The sequence below is a fragment of the Pristis pectinata genome, chromosome 6, assembly GCF_009764475.1.
Source record: "Pristis pectinata isolate sPriPec2 chromosome 6, sPriPec2.1.pri, whole genome shotgun sequence".
NCBI lineage: Eukaryota > Metazoa > Chordata > Chondrichthyes > Rhinopristiformes > Pristidae > Pristis > Pristis pectinata.
In genome coordinates this window covers 83,366,855-83,379,386 of record NC_067410.1, presented here as the reverse complement: position 1 = coordinate 83,379,386, position 12,532 = coordinate 83,366,855, and positions in this window count along the sequence as shown.

The following is a 12,532-nucleotide window of genomic DNA, read 5'->3' as shown; positions in this document are numbered from 1 at the left end:
AATCAATTTGGGCCAGTTCCTCTCTCATGCCACTGTAATTTCCTTTGTTCCACTGAAATATTGTTAAGGTTGGTAAAATAATCCTGTTGGATGAATGTACTTTGGTTTACAAAGGGAAGTAAAGGGGAAATTGGGGACACTTTAACCACAATCTTCAAATCTACCTTAGATAATGGACTACTACCAGAGGGTTACAAATATATGACAGACCTCTATTATTAAAAGGGGAGTGATAAAAACAGTGACTGCAGATCAGCCAGCCAAACATCAAACAAAGTCAAAGGTTCATAAAATAATAGAAATTTATGACATGGAAGAAGGCCTTTCAGCCCATTATGTCCAGAGTAGTTAAGAAAGAACTGCACAGACTTGGTCATCTTTACAGCCCACCATCTAGAGTCTTGTTGGGCTGCAGTGGGGAAACAGACGTTAATGTTGTGGGACAAATTAATTTGCATTTAGTAAAATATGGGGTAATGAATAAACGTCAGCATGCATTTACGAAAGGCAAATTGTGCTTAATTAACTTGATTGATTTCCTTGATGAATGTGATGTGGTTGATGTTGCCTATACAGAGTGCGAAAAGGAATTTGACAAGATAGGACAGAATGGATCTGCCAACAAAATTAAAATGCTCGGGTCTAAAGGGATAAGCACACAATTGGCTAAGAGACAGAATGCAAAGAGTGTCACGAATGGTTGCTTTTCAAACTGGAAGCTTGTACACCATACTGGTCTTAGGAATCATTGTAAGGACAACTGTTCTTTATGATAAATATAAAACAACTGGAGTTGGGAATACAGTATATAATGTTAAAGTCTGCAGGTTATTGGAAACTCAGACATCTGGCAGACAGTGAGAAATCTAGCATTAGGGTACAGGAAGACAAAAACAAAATGGTAAAATGCACAGGCAGATGGCAGATAAAATTTGATGCACATAAGTACTAAGTGTTACATTTTAATCGGAAGAATGAGGAAAGGCAAAATGATCTAAATGGTACACTCAAAGTGTGTGCAGGAATAGAAAGACTTTAGGAATATACATGCAATTCTTTGCAGGTATCATAATATGACAGAGGACTGAAAGACAAAAACAAAAAAGTTATACATAAAGCTTTATCAAATACTGGTTAGGCCTGAGCTGAGGCATTGTGTTCAACTTACATTTTCACCAAAGCCTTGGAAAGAGTGCAGAAGAAATTTACTAGGGATGAGGAGAGATAGAAGAAGCTGGGGGCAGTTTTTGTACAGCAGAAAAAAAAGAGTGAAGATCCAACAGAGGTGTTAAAAACAATTCATGAACAGCTTGATGAAATAAATAAGAGAAACTGGCAGTCACAAGGTACAGACTTAAATTGATTCACAAAATAGGGAGAGGTAACAGTGAAAGAACAAATATTTTACAGAGTGAGTCATTGTTTGAAAGAGGTTGATGGAAGGAAATTCAATACTAATCAAAAGAAATTTTGATAAAATGCATGAAAAATAATAATTTAATGGGATATATCAAAACAGCAGGAAGCAGGAAAATATTGGACAGCTCTACCAAAAGAATTGGCACATTTCCAACTGGTTGATTGTTTCTTTCCGTTCTATACCATCCCTAAACTCCTCGTTCCAGCAAATGAATGAAGCAAAGCTTTTTTTATCATTTTTACCCTAGGATAAGAAACAGGATTTAGCAATATCAACAGTGGGGATAATAATTTTTCTTTTTATCTTAAAGTTTCCAAGATACAGTAATTTCTAATATATAGGAGTTTTTGTTATCTACAGAATATTAAAATTGAAGCATTCTGGCTGAAATGTTAAATGTTTAAGTTTTGAGTTAATGTACAAAATATTATATATTTACTGTATATGGCTCTTCAACATTATCTTATATTAGGATATTGGAATATTTGAAAATATTGAATGATAAATATAACAAAATAATTTTCTATACCTGTAATAACCTGGAGGAGCCTGTTCGACGAGGAAGTTTTCTCTACATTTGCAGCACATCATTCAACATTCTCAGATGTGCAGGGTCTTGCTCCTTTGGATTATTAGCTGGTCGCTTTCATCTGACTGAAAAAGTTGTGCAGTTTCCCTCAATGCACTGGCCAGTGTCAGCATTTGATCTGAAGCAACACTTTCATCTAAAGAAGAAATGCATCAAAAATTACACCGAAGAGAAACAACGGCACAATACATAAATTAAAGATAATCTTTATTTATAAACATCGTCTTTATGAAACAATGGATTATTACTCTGCACAGAAAAGATAGTCAAACAACAAAAAATAGCTTGCATAGTATGAACATTTATCATATGAGCAATTACTTAGATTATATCAACCAATTTCTAATGTCAAGGAATGTGAGGAGTACAGGATATTGGAAAGTCTGATAATCTACAAGTTGGGGTTATAAAGAAAGAAAAGGAATGAACAACAATGTACAATATTCTCTTCAAAATGTAAATGAATAATAATTTCAAGAGGTCAACTACTTATGTAGTCACATTACCTTTCAGTTGTTCTTGAACCTCCAGAGCTACATCCAAAACGCTGAAAGGAAGTACTGGCTCATTGGCTATACACAGAATCACTTCAGCTGTCAACCTGCAACAAAACAAATCATAAAGGTATAGCATTGAAATGGTCTTTACTTCAGCAGAAATTGTTCTATTATGTACAGCAAAGTCAAAGTGTAAATAAATTAAACAGAATAATAACACTACCTCTCTGTACATTCCGCCTTCATTAATAAACAGAAACAGAAAAAACAACACACCATTTTTTCTCATTAATGGAACCTTACATTAGATATATTTTCAATGAAAAACTAAAGAAAATCTTCACAGAATAATAGCACTGAAGCAACACCCACCCTCATATACCCTTACAAAAAAAAATTGATGGCTTGCTGAATAATTCAAAACAATGGAATTTTGAAAGCATGAGTTTAAACTTTAAAACAAGTACCAACATTTGAATGTCATTTGAATTAATTTTCAGAGTTAAACATACATAAATCTTTGCCGAGCTATATTTACATCAAAAGGATAAATTTTAAGCATAGATGATTTACAATTTATTCGGATGTTATTATTCAGAACATAAGATAAGATACCTTTATTAGTCACATGTACATCGAAACACACAGTGAAAATGCAATCTTTTGCGTATGAGTGTTCTGGGGGCAGCCCACACAGTGTCACCTAGCTTCCGGTGCCAACATAGCATGCCACAAACACCTAACCCGTACGTCTTTGGAATGTGGGAGGAAACCAGAGCAACCGGAGGAAACCCACACAGACACGGGGAGAACATACAAACTCCTTACAAACAGTGGCCAAGATTGAACCCGGTCACTGGCGCTGTAATAGCATTATGCTCACCACTAACACTACCATGCCTACCATCATTCAACTATAAATGGAAAAACTGCAGCCCTGTGCTTAGAAATCTCCACATCAAAAATGCAGAGTACAATTCTCCTCATAGGCATACAGCTCACATAACCAAGTCCTGTAGAGTAAATTGACAATTGTGACAGACATCGATGTGTCATAAGTACTGCCAAGGGTTCAGTAGGTACTGCTGTACAGTATATTCATGATAGATATTGTCTGATTTTTGGACAGCAAGGGAATCAGGGGAAATATGGTCAGTACAGGAGCTAGTGCTGAGGTAAAAGAGCAGCATGATATTATTAAATGGTGGAGCAGATTCAAGGGGTCAATTGACCCATTCCTGCTTCAATGTCTTATGTTGCTAGTGTAAAAGAGCCTCATCATGTACTGCTTGATGAAATAATATAAGCTTATGGCAAACTTAAATTTACAGTTTTAATCAAAAGATGATTCACCAAGTGTTGATGTGAGAGCTGCACCTAACATATTGCAACTATAAACAGGGATGTCCTGGATATTTGCGTGAAAGAGGAGCTAGGATACTTATTCAAAGGGCAGAAACAATCCTTTCCCACTTGTAAAATTTTACTGCATCTTCTCAGCCTTACAGGTACTCCGCCGAGAAATCAATAGTCTTGAGACTTGGTTTCCAGTGGGGATGAATTCAGAACAGGCTGCCAGACCAAGTAGCTCCAATTCCCAGTCTTAAACAGAATTAAGTGGGTGGACAGGAGGAAGGTTGGGCGGGGGGGGGGGGGGGGAAGGGGGGGGTGGGTATTGGGAGCCTTGGTTTGGCAACAGTCCCTGACATTGTGAGGGGCAAGTGATATGATCTCCAATCCTGGATGGGGGGCACCAATCCCAATTCTGATGAAGGATCATCGACTTGAAATGTTAACTACGTTTTTCTTTCTCCACAGATATTACTGATTTGATGAGCTTTCCCAGAATTTTGTGTTTATGACACCAATCCCTGACCAGTTTAGGAGATGGGTCCCTGGGAAAAGCAGCTGCCCACATTAAAACGTGCAAAGCAGGTTAAATCAAAGGCTTTCCTCTTCAATTACATACTTAAACTTGCCAGTCCACCTCATGGGAGCGAACTGACTGCCTGGCACTTGGTAGAACTTAGATATTGCAGTTTGGAACTCACTTCCCAAAGCAACATTAATATCCCTGTGTTGCAAACACTCTGCTTCCCTGGTACTACTTCCAAACTATTATGCACCAGGACAGTCAGATTTTCCTTATATGTCTTAAATGAATGGATTAAAAACATGTACTACTTGGTCAATGAAAGTTTTGAAATACTTTCTCTGAGATCATTACAATCACAAACCTTATATGATAGACTCCTCAATTCACTTGCTGTGTAGATTGTTTTTCTGCTCACCACCTGGATGGTGATCCAACAGATTAGATTTCCTGCCCATTTTTGAACTTGTCCAGTTTTCATTCTATTGATTTCAACAGGTTATCAGCTTCAACAGGTTATCACCCAAGCGGCAAAGACATTTATCTTGCCATTTCTACAGGACATTCAGCTATACATTATCTGCTGGTAGTACTCTGTTTTTTTCATATGAACAGGTGGTAATATATGACTGATCTTCACAAATCTTTCTATTTACTGTTAAGTAATCAGTGCTACTTGGCAGATTATATTACTTAAACTACAAACTGACTATTCTGTAGTGCTAATAACAGTTACATGGCTTGAAAAAACAGGGATTAGAAATCAGCTGTTGGCATTTGAAAGTGACTCAGTGCTACAGCAGCTATTCACGATAACCTGTCTCTGCTCTCAGTCAGATCAAACCTTATTCCTGAGCAATGTGGTTACACGTAATGAAAAAATAAAGCTCGATCTTAGGTTACAGCTGGAATGCAAATTGATCTTTTGTGACCGAAGGATAGGCTGCTTTATGTGTTCTCTGACGGTTTACATTTCTTTTCTCACAGTCTATTTATTAACTTTATTTTTTAAACATGTTATCAATTTTTAAATCATTTTTGGATGTTCTTTACACATCTGCCAACATTCAAATGATTTCACGGCCTTCAATGTTAGTTCAGTTTGGGGGAATGGCTTTTCATTAGCAAAGCATTTCTGAGGGCAAGGCTTGCTCAGGCTTGATGCCACATTGCTGTCACAAAATTCCTGGTGAAATGAAAGAGGACATTGCAGATATTATCAAATTTTATGCATCAAATACACTGTAAAACACCAACCAAACATTTCATTCTTGCTGTTGTTTCATCAAGATCAATTGATGGTAGAAGTGGTTCCCCTCTTGTTTCAGATCTAAACTTTAGAAAGGGTCAATGTTTTTCTGTACAGTGCAACTACCAGCTGAAAACATTCTGGGAAGAGAAATTGGTGGAATACTTCATTGAACACGATCCATCTCCTTATTATAATCTTTTTAATTTATTTTTCAAATTGGACACGAGTCAACTGATTAAAAAGGATTCCTAGGTCCTTATTTAATGATGCAGTTCAAAGCTAATGCTCTTACAGTTCAATTATCCGTTTTGTGATTCATGCAGGCACAGTGAATGAGAAAATTACCAGTCCTTGGACTTAATGTACAATTATCAGCATATGGAGCAAGATGCATGGGAAACTATGTAATCTTGTCCATTATAAGATACTTTTCATTTAATCTGTTTCTTAGAGCAACTGAACAAATTCATATCTTAACCAATTGAGATGTAAAGGATATATTTTAATAAGGCACATTAGGTTAAACAGAATTTTGAAGCAAAACTCACAAAATCTAAATAGTCTAGATTTTGGGGCAGTAATGACAGCGTGGACCATTAGTTTGGTATTGGTATTGGTTTAATAGTGGTTAATTTGAAGCCCACCATGGAAGTCAGGGAATTTAACTTTAAGTAAAAAATAATTTGTAAATTAAAAACTATTATCAGTTATGTAACTATTGGATTGCTGTAAGAAAAAAAATCTTGTTCACTAATCTCATTTAGGGATTGAAGTCTGTCTGGGAAGAATATAGGTCTGGTCTATACGTGGCCTAGACCCACCAATACAGTTAACTCTTAAATGCCTCCTCAGTTCGTTAGGGATGGACAGTAAGTGTTGGTATTGCCAATGACAACCAACTTCTATGAACCAATACATTGACATTTATAATTACACCTGCTGGGCTCCAAGGATTCCCCCTGAACTGATGCCCAACTGTAGCAGGCATTGGAAGTGTGGAAGTTATTGCTAGATTACTTTTGTGGGAAGCTTTCTTCAACATCACAGCTGACCACAAATTCTAGGTCAACAAATAGAGATTTTTGCATGAAAGTCTGTATATTCATCTTTTGAGTTAAATATCAATTTTAAATATCCGGTGATTTCAATTCAGAAAAATAATACAAATGGTATTACTTGACTTATGATAGCATCAAAATGGAACTGTTCCAGTGAGCCATCAAGAAACTAACACTTCTTCATAATAATTACTTCTGCAAAGAAGGCAAGCATGATACCATGATACCATGCTCAAGCTATTCTCAACACAGGATGAGGTTTTTTTCTTCCAAGCATCATAAGGAGTTATATTTTCTCTGTAAGCAAATCCTTAAAGAAAATCTGTATGCCAAGATCCAAATGCGGATGTTGGAGATAAGCTGACGAGAGAGAATGACTTTGCTGGTTGTTCTCAATGCAACCACTGGCAAAAGGCAAGCACGATTAGGCCTTATGTATCATCACAATTTAAATCTAAGAACAGAAAACACTCAAGCAAAGAGACAGAGGAGTGAATAATGTACTAAAGAATGATTTTGCTACTTAAGTTTTATTTCCCTTTAAATCTGTATTTCCTATCCACTTAAAAATTACCAATGATTGGTGGAAAGATATTTTTAAGTCAGTGGCTGTTCATCTATATTTGATTACATTTTTTCAATTTCAAATTTCATATCACATCCAAAACTCCATTTAGTTTCTAGGTTGAATTATGATTGATGATCAGTGATGATATTTGGATGGGTGTGCTGAAATAGACAGCTGGAAGGTTTGTGTTCTTGAAATAAATTACATTCCTAGCTGAAGTGCAAGAAGTTTATTTCAGTATTCATATAAAATATCACCATCTACTTTCACAAAATTACACTTTTTGTTACTATTGTTTATATTTTACAGTGTTAGGAGTAAATAAGGACACAGTCTCCTCTACTGCCGAGTTGAGTCTAGACGCAGATTAGAGGAACACCACCTCATATTGCACTTTGGTAGTCTCCAACCTGATGGCACGAACATGGATTCCTCTAACTTCCAGTAACCACTCCCCTCTGTCATCTTTTTTCAGTTATCCTACCGGCCCCATAACCTCTTCTCTTTCCCCTCCCCCGCCCTCTCCATCTGTCCATCACCCATACATTCATCACTCCGGTTCCCCTCCTCACCTCCTTCCCTTTATTCCATGGTCCACTGTCTTCTCCTATCAGATTCCCTCTTCTTCAGCCGTTTGTCACTTCCATCTATCAATTCCCAGCTTCTTATATCATTCCCACTCTCCCCCTTCCTCACCTGCCTTTCTTCCCCCTCTCACCTAGATCCACCTATCAACTGCCAGCTCTTGCTCTACCCCTTCACCTCTACCTTTTTATCCTGGCTATCTCCCCTCTTTCTTTCCAGTCCTGATGAAGGGTCTTGACCCGAAAAAATCGACTGTCCATTTCTCTCCATAGATGCTGCCTGGCTCGCTGAGTTCCTCCAGCATTTTGTGTTGCTCCAGATTTCCAGCATCTGCAGTCTCTCTTGCGTCTCTATTTCAATACCACGTTCTATTAGGAGGTGATGACACATTGGAGCAGCTTGTAGTAGCCATGCAATTAATTAACCACACATCTGTTTATGGGGGCTGGTTGGATGAAATTTCAGGCAACTCTGTTGACATATAATGGGAACTAACATCTCTTTAGGGAGATGTGAAACCTGGCTGTTGAACCCACAAATTTTACCACAGATGGGGGAGAAGGTGGGCGGTTTGGCAGATGGTATACTCCTTCTGCTCTTTGTGCTGGGCTTCTGTGTGTTCCCAAATCAAGATTCTCCGTGCCTTTTCAAACACTCGCTCTCCATTTTGAGTGGTCATGGGCTTGGGATTCTTAGGACTCAGTGTGGATGTTGCACTTTTTCAAGGAGCTGTTGAGAACTGCTCAATTCCTTTCCTCTGTCTTTCCAGTAATAGCTTGTCATGACAGAGTCACATTAGTGTGCCCGTTTCGGGAGTCTAGTGTCAGGCATGCAAGAAACTTGGCTTGTTCAATGGAGCCAACTGTGCAATGGGGGCCTCACTGCAGAGCATGTTGGACTGGGGAGAATTGCTTACCCTACCAGTGGATTTGAAGGAATCTACAAAGACAGCATTTGCAGTATCTTTCCACTTCTTTGAGGTGCCTGCTGTAGGTAGTCCAGATCTCAGAAACATACAGAAAGGCAGAAATCAATGCTGCTTGTAGACCATGAGTTTTGTGTTGGCTTTTAAGTCTTGATCTTCAAACACCCTTTTCTTCAGATGACCATAGGTTATTTCTCCTACACCACCTGCTACTGCCCAGGTGGTGGCATGAACCACTTGCTCATAATGGTGAACTTCTGGATTGTGCAGGTGACATATGTAAATATGGAAACATTTACAGGGGTATATGGTAAAACTTTTAGTGAATGCTACAAACAGCAGAGGCATTGCTTTGAGCATGAGAGTTATTTGTGCAATACTTGGTATTACTGGTTTGAGTCCTCTTGAGGGCCTGGTTCTAGGTCTGTGCCCAAAGTCATGAACCATCATTGAAAAATAGAGAAATTGTCACCTAGTTGCTACCATGCTATGCAAGAGCTTGACTAGAATAAAAATGGGACAGAGAACTCACTGAGGATGCAAGATCTATGATTCCAACCATTGTAGATCTGCAAGATGCATCAGCCTAAAATTATAAGCTAACTATATTTTGATGAAATGGCATCCATTTTGATTTAGGAAGATGACAGGCTGGACTTAAGAGATGGTGGAAGATGGTGTGTGAGCAGTCTATCAATTCTGCACCCCGAGGAAGCCTCCAATATTAGTAAAGCTTATCGTTCTCTTGTCCTGTTGTGTTCTGCAGGTTGGGAAAATAATGCAGCTCCGCTCCTTGTTTGGAAAGTCTCAGCAACCTCTCTGCCAGAACAGTGGTGTATATACTGAGAAAAATTCACATGCAACAGGCATCATCGCATAGTGGCAACCTTATTAATGAAGCAAAAACACTACTAACATAAGTTTTTAAAAAATTGAATGTGCTGCACGAACACCATTGGCAGAAGGATCGATAACAGAAAGGCACAGAGTTAAGGGAATTGGTAAAAGGATTCGAGGATTATTTTAACCCTTTGATGGTTGGGAGGGTTGGAAGTCAGTCCATGAAAGGCTGGAAGAGGCATAAATGCGTCACATTCCAAGAGTGCTTATATGAGCAGTCAATGTGCTGTAGCCAGCATGATTACAGTTAAGATCTAAATAGTAGAATTGGGCTTGACTCTGCTTTCTCAGCCAGCAAGTGCATTATGGGCTGAATGGCCTCCCATTTCGCCTTAATTTTCTATGATTCTACACCTGTTATGGTTTTGGTTTCTCAAGCAGTGCCATTCCCTGTCTCTTTTCTCATTGCAGCCTCTGCTTTCTGCCATCTTTCTTCTTGTTCCCTTTCCAGCCCTAAAGACCACAGGGTCAATGATCCATTGACAAACAACAGCTAAATCATCTTCTCTGCAGTCAGAATTAAGTTTGTCATTGGATGGCAGGCCAAAAAAACCCATCAGTTTAACCAGCAGCCTGAAATTACAAGCTATGTATTGCTGGGCAAGTTTAGCACAAGCCAGGCATAAGGGCATAAAAAAACCTCAAAAAAATGCTTTAAGAAGGACGGAACTTTAAATTGATTATATTATTTAGTACTTTCAATAGTTCTGAAATGTGCTGTGGATGTCTAGAGAGAAGGCCAGTCCATATAGATGGGATAGAGGTGGAGGAAAGAGAGGAGAGGGAGTTGCACTTCTGATTAGGAGAACATCAAAACAGTAGACCAAGATGAAATTACTGAGGGATCATCCTGTGAGGCTTTATGGGTGGAGCTGAGAAATAAGAAGGGGATAATCACTTTATTGGGATTGTGCTATAGGTCAACAGGAATTAGAGTAACAAATATACAGGGAGATTGCAGAAAGTTGCAAGAATAATAGGGTTATCATAGTAGGATATTTTAACTTTCCTAATATAGACTGGAACTGCCATTATGCTATGGGCTTAGATTGGGTGGAATTTGTTAAGTGTGTTCAGGAAAGTTTCTTTAAGCAATATATGAGGGAGAGGGCAAAGCTTGACCTACTCTTGGGAAATAGGGTAGGACAAGTGACAGGTGTCAGTGGGTGAGCACTTTGGGATTGGTGACCATAATTCTGATAGTTTTAAATTAGTTATGGAAAGGGACAGGTCTGATTCACAAGTTGAAGTTTTAAATTGGGGCAAGGCAAATTTTGATGGTATTAGGCAGGAACTTGTAAAAGTTAACTGCAGTAGGTTGTTTGCGGTCAAAAAGACGTCCGGCAAGTGGGAGGATTTTAAAAGTGAGATAACAACAGTTCAAGGTCTGCATGTTCCTGTTGAATAAAGTGCAAGGCTGGCAGGAGTAGGGAACCCTGGATGACAAGCGATATTGAAGCTTTGGTCAGGAAAAAGGAGGAGGCATGGGTCAGGTACAGGTAACTGGCATCAAGTGAATCCCTGGAGGAGTATTGGGTATGCAGCAGTATACCTAAGATGGAAATTGAGGAGCAAAAGGAGGGCATGCGAAAGCTTCGGCAGAGAAGATTAAGGAGAATCCAAAGATATTTTATGTATATTAAGGAAAAAAAACAATATCTAGGGAAAGAAGAGGGCCCCTTAAAGAACAAAGTGGATATCTTCATGTGAGACAAAAGTGGTCATCTTTGTGTGGAGCCACAAGAGATGGGGAAGGAATATTTTTCCTCTGTTTTTACCATCGAGAAAGAGATGAAGACTTTGGAACTTGAAATAGTTAATGGGGATGTCTTGGGGATAGTCTACATTACAGCTGAGGATATGCTGGATGTCTTCAACGGTATAAAGGTAGATAGATATCCAGGGCCTGGTCAGGTATATCCAAGAACACTGTGGGAAGCTAGTGAAGAAATTGCACGAGCCCTGGCTGAGACATATGCATAATCGTTAGTGATTGGTGAAGTGCTGAAGACTGGAGGGTGGCTAATGTTGTGCCTTTTTTTAAGACGGGTTGGAAAGAAAAATCTGTGACCTATAGACCAGTAAGCCTAACACTTTTGGTAGGTAAGATATGAGAGGGGATTCTGAGGGATAAAATATACATGCATTTGGAAAGACGGGGGTTGACTAGTGATAGTCAGCATGGCTTTGTGCATGGGAGATCATGTCTCACGAATTTGATTGAGTTTCTTGAAGAAGTAACCAAGAAGGTCGATGAGGGCAAGGCAGTAGACATAGTCTATATGGACTTCAGTAAGGCCTTTGATAATGCTCCGCATGGTAGGCTGCGATGGAAAGCTAGATTGCATGGGAGCCAGGGAGAGCTAGCTTATTGGATACACAATTGGTTTTATGGTAGGAAGTAGAGGGTGATGGTGTAAGGTTGTTTTTCAGACTGGAGGCCCATGACTAATGGTGTTCACTAAAGATTGGTGCTAGGCCATTGCTTTTTGTATCTACATCAATGATTTGGATGAGAATATACAAGGCATGGTTAGTAAGTTTGTAGATGACATTAAAATAGATGGTGCCGTAGACTGTGAAGATGGTTATCAGGAATTACAGAGGGATTTTGATCAGCTGAGTAAGTGCCGACGAATAGCAAATGGAGTTTAATTCAGATAAGTGTGAGGTGTTGCATTTTGGGAAGACTAATGAGGGTAGGACTTTCACAATGAATGGTAGGGCTCTGTGGAATGTTGTAGAACAGAGGGATCCAGGAGTTCAAGTACATGGTTCCCTGAAAGTGACATCACAGGTAGACAGGGTGGTGAAGAAGGCTTTTGACAATCTGGCTTTCGTCAGTCAGGGCACCGAGCATAGAAG